The 12,608-nt window shown below is 38.9% G+C and overlaps 1 protein-coding gene across 1 annotated transcript in view; it reads right to left on the bottom strand.

Moving 5' to 3' along the window:
- DDHD2 (DDHD domain containing 2) overlaps positions 1-12,608 on the bottom strand; it is a 658,501-nt gene that overhangs the window by 620,316 nt on the left and 25,577 nt on the right. The window lies entirely within an intron of this gene.

Raw genomic sequence — 12,608 nt, 5'->3', positions numbered from 1 at the left:
GAAAGGTCATTTCCCCAAACACACTAATGAAGTGTTGTAGTTTAATAGATGAATAAGATGTCTAGCTAACAAGCATAAATATGAGAATTAAAAAATAACGGACTCTCTTCGTAGTAAGACTGTTTATGATACATACTGTCAGTACACTCACCAATTACCACTAGATTTCAGTCAATTCCAAAACATGTGTCCCACATATTTTAAAATTAAAAGGGGGATTAATATCAGGGTATTGATGAGTGACATTAGATTATATATATATATATATATATATATATATATATATATATATATATATATATATATATATGATAAAATAATTAACTTATATATTAAATATTAAACTTGGACATGCTCTGACCATTGCTAGATACATTCATTTGTATTGCAAGTCTGATGTCAGAAATTGAGTGACACCACCCCCCTTTGCCGATTACACATCAGAGTACAAAGAAACAGACATTTGTTTAGATAGGAAGATGGGGATTTTCAAAGGAATTGCCTTTAAAGAAACTTTTTATCACTACCTGGAATTGTGTAATGAGATTCCCTAATATATAACCTGAACCCCTGTGGGCAGAGAGACCAGAAGTCTTCAGTTTGAAATACATTTCCAGGATGGCCATATAGGTGTTAAGTGTCCCATACTGAGTTCCAATACACAGACCCTAGACTCCATGTCACCTTCAAATGCTCTGGGTATTATAGGGGGAAGTTGTTAAAAGTTCATATGAAAAGTTCATTTGAAATTAATTGTATGATTTTCAGATCTATTTAAAATACTCAGATTATATAAATAATATATATATGAATCTAGAAGATTGTCTTAGGCCTAATATACTATATTGGATGAATTTCTACTATATTAAATAAATAGCTGCATTGGTGAATTTAAAATGTTTGACAGTATTTCAGAATTTTTTTTTTTTTTCAGAATCTGATGTGAAAATTAGGTTTTGAAATAAATACAGATGCAATAAGTTATTCTATTAATATATCATAGATAGGAGTCCATACTTTTAAGTATTAAGAAATGTGCCATGATGGAGTGGAATATATATTAGATAGTAAATAAAATAATGCTCATATATATCTGTCATGATTTAATTACTAAAGAATTACATCAGACTGATTCTTACGGGGTATGTATATGATATAAGATGATAACTGAAAAAGGTGACGAAATTATAACAGAATATGAACTAAAATATTAATATCATACTGAAAGTATTAAATTAAAATCCTTTTAAGTCCCATCATAGAAATATGCTTTTAAAGTACATCTCTTGAGACATTGTCGGTAGGAAGTATTATATGTATATTATATAGATTTGATATTGTGCACAGGCCTAATGTTTGGATGTATAAGAATACATACTAAATCAATATACCCATGTTTGGACTTGTAAATACATGCTCAGTTAGATTGGATAAGCCATGTATCGAACATATAGTTTATTAAAGCTAGGAAAATATGAGTGTATTAAATAGACATTTGATAAAAAATATATATTACTGTAATTGTAAAAAAAGAATATTTTAAATATGAAATGAAACTGCATTTCGTTGCCTGTTGTCCCCCCGGTGTTTAATGCGGGAATTGCAACCAAAGGGTATTTTAAATTGTCAGGGGATTTAAAATTACCATATGCATTTCCAAGGGCCAATGAGAGATAAGCTACAGTACTACAGTATATGATATAACAATATGGAAAAAGAAAAACATATATTTAAGATCAATGATGATAAAGAACTCAATAAGGAAGAGGTGGTCTTAAGGTTTTTGTTTAACATTTCCTTTCTTCCTAAAATGTTATCTCACTATATAATTGTGTATTTTATGTATTTATGACCTGATGTAAGTTCTTTTGTTGAACATTGGCATTTTTTAGATACTTGATTAACAATTACTGCCCTGAAATAAAAGGTTTTGTCAAAAATGATTGGTAATGATTGCATCATATTGAAGAAAGATAATGATTATCAAATCAGGTTACTTCATAAGAGGTATTAATTTCACTGCACTGTATACTTGGAATGTCAAAAAACTGAAACACACATGATATAATCTAGCTGGATCCATCAAACATAACTTACATAACACTATAGGACTAATATGACCTTAAAGTGAAAGTAAATCCTAGCGTTTTACAAACGCTAGGATAGACTATTGAAACAAATAAAGGGGACATTCATTCATGAAGTATAAGATACTTCATGTAGAAAGCTCCTTTATTTGTTTTAACCGATCGCCGTTTTTAGCTGCTACAGCAGCCCACGGCTAAAAAATTTTTTTGCTAAGAGGTGACGTTTTCACCTCTTAGCCAATAGCCGTGCTGTAAATCCGGCTTGGCGCCCATGGGTGAAAACGTCACTTCTTAGCAAAAAAATTTTTAGCCGTGCGCTGCTGTAGCAGCTAAAAACGGCAATCATTTAAAACAAATAAAGGAGCTTTTTACATGAAGTATCTTATACTTATATGAATGAAAGTCCCCTTTATTTGTTTAAAAAGTCAATCCTAGCGTTTGTAAAACATTAGGATTTACTTTCACTTTAAGGAAAAGTAAGCAGAATATATGGTTCACAAAGAAGATACTACATATCCAGGGCCGACTCAACTATGGCACCAAGTGGGTCCAAGGGACCCAGGCAAAACTTGACAAGGGGTAGCACTTCAGTCACTTAGTCAGTCACTGTCAGACACAGACCATTATGCACAAAGTTACAGAATCAGTCAGGTGTGACATTCAAGGTGGGAAAAGTGCACCTCTGCCCTAACTTCCTTCCCACTTATTGCACAATTCTGCATAAGCATTGAATATATGCAGACAGGTTAGTAAGGTCAGCGGCCAGTCTAGTAGGTTGATATGCTAATAAGTAATGTAACTACTGGGGAGGCGTCACTGCATTCAGTGACCCAGGTAGCACAATATCTTGAGCTGGCCCTGCACATATTATAAGCAAATTTGAACCTAAATGTATTTTACATGAGTATAACCCACAACAGTGTTCATATCATTTGCTCCAGATGAACACTACACATTCTTATGAGTTTAAAATGCGGGTTATGACTTTTAGGTAGATTCACACAGATCCACCGCAAGTGCCACAATATGTATCTATATGGGTCAAGCCATGTGTGTGTGTGTTTATTTATCTTTAACAGGAAACACAACAAATAACTGACCCTTAATTCACATGTAGGAACATTTATTGTACACCAAAAGAAAGCTCAGTACTACATGTAAAAGCCATTAAAAAGCGTGTATCTTTGCGTGAAAATTGCAGGAATGTTTATAATTAATTAAAAAATTTTAGTGTAAACAAATCTTTTACATATGCAATATCTGAAATTGCTATATAGACATATTCAATTGTTGCAGGGAGTTCTTATAAAAAATCATCACCATTGCTTACAATAGAGCTCTCCACCAAGCAGATACACTAAATGGCCTAAAGTATGTGGAACCCTAACCATAACACTTATATGTGCTTTTTGGACACTCCATTAAAAAAACATGGGCATTAATATGGAGCTGCCCCCTTCTCTTTTGTGGCTATAACAGCCACCACTCTTCTGGGAAGGTTTTCCACAAGGTTTTGAAGTGTGTCTTTGGGAATTTGTGTCCATTCAGCAAAAATAGCATTTATGAGGTCAATCACTGATGTTGGACTAGAAAGTCTGGTTCACAGGTGGTGTTCCAATTCATCCAGGTGTTCAGTGAGGTTGATGTCAGGCCACTCAAGTTCCTCCACAACAAACTCATCAAACCATGTCTTCATTGACCTTGCCTTGTGCACAAGGAGGTGGTCATGATGGAACAGGATATGACGTTCCCCAAACAGTGTCCACAAAGTTGGAAGCATTCCGTAGTGAGTGATGCAATAGACGATGGGTAACTTTTTTGCGCAACATGCTTCAGCACTCAGCAGCCCCATTTTGTGAGTTTGTGGAGTCTACCACTTCATGGCTGGGCTGTTATCACTCCTCAATGATTCCACTCGACAATAATTGAACTTACAGTTGACCTGCGCAGAAATTAATTAACTGACTTAGGGCAAAGGAGGCATGTTTAAAGTCACTGAGGGACAAAAAGGGTTTACAAGAACCTCAATAATTTTATATTTTATTTTATATTTGTTTATAACCAATATCTTACATAAAGCATCATTATTGACAAAATAGAATATCTGGTTACAATTTAAATAATAATAAAACAAATAAACAGTAATCTTCATAACAATGTATTGCTTTGCTTTTCTTTAAAGTGAATGTAAATTTTGATGCTAAAGTGCCTGGTTTTTAAAACTTCGATTAAAAACAGGGGCACTTTAATTCATCAAAAATTACATTTCACTCCTGTTGTGAAAAAAAAAAACTTACCTTTTAATCTTCACAGCAGCTCCAGCTTCCTCCACCCGTTTCAAAGCCTCTTCCTGGGTCTAAAATGAGGCATCCGGCTTCCTCCAATCACAGCGTTGAATCAGACACTGATTCCCCCTGGGGGAAGCTGTGATTGGAGGATGGCCTATCAATCATTTCTGACATCAGAAATGGCTTGTGAGACCGGAGGAAGCTGGAGCTGCTGTGAAGATTAAAAGGTAAGGGTTTTTTTACAACAGGAGTGAAATGTAAATTTTGATGAATTAAAGTGCCCCTATTTTTAATCGAAGTTTTAAAAACCGGGCACTTTAGCATCAAAATTTACATTCACTTTAAGCCCATGGTGCCTGGCCTAATATCATATAATAATGTCTGTGTCATCACAAAGTCCATATAAGACAATATAAACTACATGCTAAAAAGATATCGGCCTCAATTTAACCACATTTGTCTACTCAACTTACACATTTAAAAAAAAATAAAAAAAAATTACATAGGCAACATACATAAAGCGAGTCCAGGAATGATTGCCAAAATCTAAGAATTAATTTTTTTTCTCCACATATTCCTCCCAAGTAGCCTTCATCTGGATATAGATATCAGTGCATCTAAATGTCATAAAAACAGAATTTATGTTTACCTGATAAATTACTTTCTCCAACGGTGTGTCCGGTCCACGGCGTCATCCTTACTTGTGGGATATTCTCCTCCCCAACAGGAAATGGCAAAGAGCCCAGCAAAGCTGGTCACATGATCCCTCCTAGGCTCCGCCTACCCCAGTCATTCGACCGACGTTAAGGAGGAATATTTGCATAGGAGAAACCATATGGTACCGTGGTGACTGTAGTTAAAGAAAATAAATTATCAGACCTGATTAAAAAAACCAGGGCGGGCCGTGGACCGGACACACCGTTGGAGAAAGTAATTTATCAGGTAAACATAAATTCTGTTTTCTCCAACATAGGTGTGTCCGGTCCACGGCGTCATCCTTACTTGTGGGAACCAATACCAAAGCTTTAGGACACGGATGAAGGGAGGGAGCAAATCAGGTCACCTAAATGGAAGGCACCACGGCTTGCAAAACCTTTCTCCCAAAAATAGCCTCAGAAGAAGCATTGTAAAATTTGGTAAAAGTGTGCAGTGAAGACCAAGTCGCTGCCCTACATATCTGATCAACAGAAGCCTCGTTCTTGAAGGCCCATGTGGAAGCCACAGCCCTAGTGGAATGAGCCGTGATTCTTTCGGGAGGCTGCCGTCCGGCAGTCTCGTAAGCCAATCTGATGATGCTTTTAATCCAAAAGGAGAGAGAGGTAGAAGTTGCTTTTTGACCTCTCCTTTTACCGGAATAAACAACAAACAAGGAAGATGTTTGTCTAAAATCCTTTGTAGCATCTAAATAGAATTTTAGAGTGCGAACAACATCCAAATTGTGCAACAAACGTTCCTTCTTTGAAACTGGTTTCGGACACAGAGAAGGTACGATAATCTCCTGGTTAATGTTTTTGTTAGAAACAACTTTTGGAAGAAAACCAGGTTTAGTACGCAAAACCACCTTATCTGCATGGAACACCAGATAAGGAGGAGAACACTGCAGAGCAGATAATTCTGAAACTCTTCTAGCAGAAGAAATTGCAACCAAAAACAAAACTTTCCAAGATAATAACTTAATATCAACGGAATGTAAGGGTTCAAACGGAACCCCCTGAAGAACTGAAAGAACTAAATTGAGACTCCAAGGAGGAGTCAAAGGTTTGTAAACAGGCTTGATTCTAACCAGAGCCTGAACAAAGGCTTGAACATCTGGCACAGCTGCCAGCTTTTTGTGAAGTAACACAGACAAGGCAGAAATCTGTCCCTTCAGGGAACTTGCAGATAATCCTTTTTCCAATCCTTCTTGAAGGAAGGATAGAATCTTAGGAATCTTAACCTTGTCCCAAGGGAATCCTTTAGATTCACACCAACAGATATATTTTTTCCAAATTTTGTGGTAAATCTTTCTAGTTACAGGCTTTCTGGCCTGAATAAGAGTATCGATAACCGAATCTGAGAACCCTCGCTTTGATAAAATCAAGCGTTCAATCTCCAAGCAGTCAGCTGGAGTGAAACCAGATTCGGATGTTCGAACGGACCCTGAACAAGAAGGTCTCGTCTCAAAGGTAGCTTCCAAGGTGGAGCCGATGACATATTCACCAGATCTGCATACCAAGTCCTGCGTGGCCACGCAGGAGCTATCAAGATCACCGACGCCCTCTCCTGGTTGATCCTGGCTACCAGCCTGGGGATGAGAGGAAACGGCGGGAACACATAAGCTAGTTTGAAGGTCCAAGGTGCTACTAGTGCATCCACTAGAGCCGCCTTGGGATCCCTGGCTGAGGCCAAGCCTTGAGAGCATTGAATATCGCTCTCAGTTCCAGAATATTTATCGGTAGAAGAGATTCTTCCCGAGACCAAAGACCCTGAGCTTTCAGGGATCCCCAGACCGCGCCCCAGCCCATCAGACTGGCGTCGGTCGTGACAATGACCCACTCTGGTCTGCGGAATGTCATCCCTTGTGACAGGTTGTCTAGGGACAGCCACCAACGGAGTGAGTCTCTGGTCCTCTGATTTACTTGTATCTTCGGAGACAAGTCTGTATAGTCCCCATTCCACTGACTGAGCATGCACAGTTGTAATGGTCTTAGATGAATGCGCGCAAAAGGAACTATGTCCATTGCCGCTACCATCAAACCGATCACTTCCATGCACTGCGCTATGGAAGGAAGAGGGACGGAATGAAGTATCCGACAAGAGTCTAGAAGTTTTGTTTTTCTGGCCTCTGTCAGAAAAATCCTCATTTCTAAGGAGTCTATTATTGTTCCCAAGAAGGGAACCCTTGTTGACGGAGATAGAGAACTCTTTTCCACGTTCACTTTCCATCCGTGAGATCTGAGAAAGGCCAGGACAATGTCCGTGTGAGCCTTTGCTAGAGGAAGGGACGACGCTTGAATCAGAATGTCGTCCAAGTAAGGTACTACAGCAATGCCCCTTGGTCTTAGCACAGCTAGAAGGGACCCTAGTACCTTTGTGAAAATCCTTGGAGCAGTGGCTAATCCGAAAGGAAGCGCCACGAACTGGTAATGCTTGTCCAGGAATGCGAACCTTAGGAACCGATGATGTTCCTTGTGGATAGGAATATGTAGATACGCATCCTTTAAATCCACTGTGGTCATGAACTGACCTTCCTGGATGGAAGGAAGAATAGTTCGAATGGTTTCCATCTTGAACGATGGAACCTTGAGAAACTTGTTTAAGATCTTGAGATCTAAGATTGGTCTGAACGTTCCCTCTTTTTTGGGAACTATGAACAGATTGGAGTAGAACCCCATCCCTTGTTCTCTTAATGGAACAGGATGAATCACTCCCATTTTTAACAGGTCTTCTACACAATGTAAGAATGCCTGTCTTTTTATGTGGTCTGAAGACAACTGAGACCTGTGGAACCTCCCCCTTGGGGGAAGCCCCTTGAATTCCAGAAGATAACCTTGGGAGACTATTTCGAGCGCCCAAGGATCCAGAACATCTCTTGCCCAAGCGAAGAGAGATAGTCTGCCCCCCACCAGATCCGGTCCCGGATCGGGGGCCAACATTTCATGCTGTCTTGGTAGCAGTGGCAGGTTTCTTGGCCTGCTTTCCCTTGTTCCAGCCTTGCATTGGTCTCCAAGCTGGCTTGGCTTGAGAAGTATTACCCTCTTGCTTAGAGGACGTAGCACTTTGGGCTGGTCCGTTTCTACGAAAGGGACGAAAATTAGGTTTATTTTTTGCCTTGAAAGGCCGATCCTGAGGAAGGGCGTGGCCCTTACCCCCAGTGATATCAGAGATAATCTCTTTCAAGTCAGGGCCAAACAGCGTTTTCCCCTTGAAAGGAATGTTAAGTAGCTTGTTCTTGGAAGACGCATCAGCTGACCAAGATTTCAACCAAAGCGCTCTGCGCGCCACAATAGCAAACCCTGAATTCTTAGCCGCTAACCTAGCCAATTGCAAAGTGGCGTCTAGGGTGAAAGAATTAGCCAATTTGAGAGCATTGATTCTGTCCATAATCTCCTCATAAGGAGGAGAATCACTATCGACCGCCTTTATCAGCTCATCGAACCAGAAACATGCGGCTGTAGCTACAGGGACAATGCATGAAATTGGTTGTAGAAGGTAACCCTGCTGAACAAACATCTTTTTAAGCAAACCTTCTAATTTTTTATCCATAGGATCTTTGAAAGCACAACTATCCTCTATGGGTATAGTGGTGCGTTTGTTTAAAGTGGAAACCGCTCCCTCGACCTTGGGGACTGTCTGCCATAAGTCCTTTCTGGGGTCGACCATAGGAAACAATTTTTTAAATATGGGGGGAGGGACGAAAGGAATACCGGGCCTTTCCCATTCTTTATTAACAATGTCCGCCACCCGCTTGGGTATAGGAAAAGCTTCTGGGAGCCCCGGGACCTCTAGGAACTTGTCCATTTTACATAGTTTCTCTGGGATGACCAACTTGTCACAATCATCCAGAGTGGATAGTACCTCCTTGAGCAGAATGCGGAGATGTTCCAACTTAAATTTAAACGTAATCACATCAGGTTCAGCTTGTTGAGAAATGTTCCCTGAATCAGTAATTTCTCCCTCAGACAAAACCTCCCTGGCCCCATCAGACTGGGTTAGGGGCCCTTCAGAACCATCATTATCAGCGTCGACATGCTCTTCAGTATCTAAAACAGAGCAGTGACGCTTACGCTGGTAAGTGTTCATTTTGGCTAAAATGTTTTTGACAGAATTATCCATTACAGCCGTTAATTGTTGCATAGTAAGGAGTATTGGCGCGCTAGATGTACTAGGGGCCTCCTGAGTGGGCAAGACTAGTGTAGACGAAGGAGGGAATGATGCAGTACCATGCTTACTCCCCTCACTTGAGGAATCATCTTGGGCATCATTGTCATTGTCACATAAATCACATTTATTTAAATGAATAGGAATTCTGGCTTCCCCACATTCAGAACACAGTCTATCTGGTAGTTCAGACATGTTAAACAGGCATAAACTTGATAACAAAGTACAAAAAACGTTTTAAAATAAAACCGTTACTGTCACTTTAAATTTTAAACTGAACACACTTTATTACTGCAATTGCGAAAAAACATGAAGGAATTGTTCAAAATTCACCAAATTTTCACCACAGTGTCTTAAAGCCTTAAAAGTATTGCACACCAAATTTGGAAGCTTTAACCCTTAAAATAACGGAACCGGAGCCGTTTTTAACTTTAACCCCTGTACAGTCCCTGGTATCTGCTTTGCTGAGACCCAACCAAGCCCAAAGGGGAATACGATACCAAATGACGCCTTCAGAAAGTCTTTTCTAAGTATCAGAGCTCCTCTCACATGCGACTGCATGTCATGCCTCTCAAAAACAAGTGCGCAACACCGGCGCGAAAAAGAGTCTCTGCCTATGATTAGGGAAAGCCCCTAAAGAATAAGGTGTCTAAAACAGTGCCTGCCGATATTATTATATCAAAATACCCAGATAAAATGATTCCTCAAGGCTAAATATGTGTTAATAATGAATCGATTTAGCCCAGAAAAAGTCTACAGTCTTAATAAGCCCTTGTGAAGCCCTTATTTACGATCTTAATAAACATGGCTTACCGGATCCCATAGGGAAAATGACAGCTTCCAGCATTACATCGTCTTGTTAGAATGTGTCATACCTCAAGCAGCAAGAGACTGCTCACTGTTCCCCCAACTGAAGTTAATTGCTCTCAACAGTCCTGTGTGGAACAGCCATGGATTTTAGTGACGGTTGCTAAAATCATTTTCCTCATACAAACAGAAATCTTCATCTCTTTTCTGTTTCTGAGTAAATAGTACATACCAGCACTATTTTAAAATAACAAACTCTTGATTGAATAATAAAAACTACAGTTAAACACTAAAAAACTCTAAGCCATCTCCGTGGAGATGTTGCCTGTACAACGGCAAAGAGAATGACTGGGGTAGGCGGAGCCTAGGAGGGATCATGTGACCAGCTTTGCTGGGCTCTTTGCCATTTCCTGTTGGGGAGGAGAATATCCCACAAGTAAGGATGACGCCGTGGACCGGACACACCTATGTTGGAGAAATAATACTCTTCCATCTGTAATGAGTAATTACATTCTTGTAACCATTGTGCAAGTGAGGGGATAAAAGTACTTTTCCATTGTCGTGCTATAAGAATTTTTAGACTATTACCGATTATGTTAAATAACTTTTTTTGTGTTGTGGCAATAGGATTTAAGCAGCTTTCATTCTATTGGACGATTCATCATCCAATAGAATGAGAACTGCTTAAATCCTATTGGCTGATTTGAACAGCCAATAGGATTTTAACAGCTCTAATTCCTATTGGCTGATTAAACATTTTTAGCCAATAGGAATGCAAGGGACGCCATTTTGAAACGGCTCCCTTGCACTGAAGATTCAGTTTACGGCAGCGACCATATGAAGAGGATGCTCCACGGCGGATGTCTTCAGGATGGACCTGCTCAGCACTGCCGGGATCAAGATAGAGGATGCCGCCTTGATGAAGATAGAAGAGGCCGTCTGGATGAAGACTTCTCAACGCCTGGATGAGGACTTCACCGCCAGGATGAAGATAGAAGAGGCCGTCTGGATGAAGACTTCTCGCCGCCTGGATGAAGATCGTTCAAGCGGGAATTCAAAAACTGTAAGTGGATCGTCGGGGGTTAGTGTTAGGTTGTTTTTTTTTTTTTAAGTTGTTTTTTTTTAGATTAGGGTGTGGGCAGCAAAAGAGCTAAATGCCCTTTTAAGCGCAATGCCCATACAAATGCCCTTTTCAGGGCAATAGGTAGATTAGGATTTTTAGATAGCTTTTTTTATTTTGTGGGTTTGGGGGATGGGGGTTTGTAATATTAGTAGGTCTTTGTAATTTTTTTTCAAGTAAAAGAGCTGTTTAACTTAGGGCAATGCCCTACAAAAGGCCCTTTTAAGGACTATTGGTAGTTTATTCTAGATTAGTTTTTTTTTATTTTGGGGTGTTTTCTTCTTAAATGGGTATTAGAATAGGAATCATTTTTTATTATTTTTGATAATTTGTTTGTTATTTTGTGTAATGTATTTTTTTTTGTTTTGGGGGTGGGTTTTATTTTTAGATTAGAGCTTGGGCAGCAAAAGAGCTAAATGCCCTTTTAAGGGCAATGTCCATACAAATGCCCTTTTCAGGGCAATGGGTAGATTAGGTTTTACTTTATTTTTATTTTGTGGGTTTGGGGGTTGTACTGTTAGGGGGTGTTTGTTTTGTTTTGTAGCAAAAGAGCTGTGCCCTACAAAAGGCTCTTTTAAGGGCCCCTGGTAGTTTATTATAGATTAGGGTTTTTTTTATTTTGGGCTGTTTTTTTTTTTAAAAGGTATTAGAATAGGAATAATTTTTATTGTTTTGTATAATTCCGTTTGTTATTTTTTGTAATGGTAGGTTTTTTATTTTTTGTAATTTTTGTGTTTTTTATTTTTTGTAATGTTAGGTTTTAGTGTAAGGCAGCTTAGGTTTTTTTTCACAGGTAAGTTTGTATTTCTTTTAACTAGGTAGTTAGTAAATAGTTAATAACTATTTACTAACTAGTCTACCTAGTTAAAATAAATACAAACTTACTTGTGAAATAAAAATAAAACCTAAGCTCGCTACAATATAACTATTAGTTCTATTGTAGTTAGCTTAGGTTTTATTTCACAGGTAAGTATGTATCTTGGATCTTGACATAAGAGTGACAAATGGAAAAGTAGAAACTTCAACCCACTTCAAGGAAGTAGATTCGAATAATTTTATCCATCATACAAGCTGCCATCATAGGAAATGGATCTCTAACATCCCGAAGGGACAATTAATGAGAATCAGGAAAAACTGTTCGGGTGAGGACATGTGGGCCAAACAGTCGGCAATGCTCAAAAACAAATTACTAGAGAGGGGGTACAACGAATCCTCCATAAATAAAACAATCGAAGAAGTAAGTCTTATTAGAAGAGAAAATCTATTAACTTATAAGAAGAAACAAAACAGAACGACTTCCGAAAACCTCAAGATACCATTTATCACTCAATATAGTGAAAGAAAGAAAGTAATTGAGGATATTATTAAACGCCATTGGTATCTTTTGAAGGAGGATGATGTATTAGGAGAACACCTAACAGAACAACCAGGCTTCATCTTCAGGAA

This window comes from Bombina bombina, chromosome 6, assembly GCF_027579735.1.
Source record: "Bombina bombina isolate aBomBom1 chromosome 6, aBomBom1.pri, whole genome shotgun sequence".
NCBI lineage: Eukaryota > Metazoa > Chordata > Amphibia > Anura > Bombinatoridae > Bombina > Bombina bombina.
This window is presented reverse-complemented; position numbering and strand designations above follow the sequence as displayed.